The 952-nt window shown below is 47.0% G+C and overlaps 1 non-coding gene across 1 annotated transcript; it reads right to left on the bottom strand.

The window, feature by feature from the left end:
* Positions 1 to 627: 627 nt before the first annotated feature.
* TRNAL-CAG (transfer RNA leucine (anticodon CAG)) lies at positions 628 to 710 on the bottom strand. The gene has a single exon. It is a non-coding gene; the product is annotated as a tRNA-Leu (tRNA).
* Between the last annotated feature and the right edge of the window lie 242 nt (positions 711 to 952).

Here is a 952-nt window from a genome sequence, read left to right as displayed (position 1 = left end):
ATTCCCTTTGTCTTTTCACTGCATATCCATGTAAATGGTCTTGCCCCTTCTTTCCTGCAAGATCATTTTCAGGTTCTGGATGGAAAAAAWTAGGTCACCTCAAAGCTTTCTTTTTCCCAGGCTGAACAATCCCAATTCTCTCAACCCTTCCTCACAKGGTAGGTACTCYATCCCTCTGGTCAGCCTGGTGATTCTCAGGAATCACTCCAGCAGGTGAATGCCCTTCCTTTGGGAGGACCCAGGAGCTGRATGGAGCAGTGCAGGTGGRGTCTCACYRGAGTGGAGCAMARGGKWRRAWYCYCTTCCYYMYWRWGYTGSCCACCCTGCTTTGGATCCAGCCCAAAACAAGTTTGACTTTCTGGGCTGAGTGTACACTGCTGGGTCATGTCCAGACTCTCATCCATCAACACCCCCAAGACTCCTTGGCAGRGCTGCTCTTGATCTGTTCATCCCCAGCCTGTGCGGGTACTGGGGTTGCTCTGACTCAGRTGCAGCACCAGAAATTGGTCMCATTAACTTCATGASATTCCCATGTGCCACYTCTTGACCTTGTCCAGGTCCCTCTGGATGGTATCCCRTCCTTCMGGTGTGTCAACTGCACCACTCAGCTCAGTGCCATAAAGAAGATGTCAGAAGTGGGATTCGAACCCACGCCTCCAGGGGAGACTGCGACCTGAACGCAGCGCCTTAGACCGCTCGGCCATCCTGACCTGCCTGGAACACTGGAAAATGCTGTTGGAACGCTCTATACATCATTTGTAATGACTTTGGAAAGCAAGTTTGGGTTATGAGCCTCCAATGTATCAAAAATATTTCTGCAAACAGTAAGAGGAGGCTGTAAATACTGCTCTTTTCTTTTTTCTTTTCTTTTCTTTTCTTTTCTTTTCTTTTCTTTTCTTTTCTTTTCTTTTCTTTTCTTTTCTTTTCTTTTCTTTTCTTTTCTTTTCTTTTC

Source organism: Malurus melanocephalus, unplaced genomic scaffold, assembly GCF_030028575.1.
Source record: "Malurus melanocephalus ecotype Western Australia unplaced genomic scaffold, MMel_1.1 scaffold_306, whole genome shotgun sequence".
Taxonomy (NCBI): domain Eukaryota; kingdom Metazoa; phylum Chordata; class Aves; order Passeriformes; family Maluridae; genus Malurus; species Malurus melanocephalus.
The sequence above is the reverse complement of the archived record's forward strand: the minus strand, read 5'-3'. Positions and strand labels throughout refer to the sequence as shown.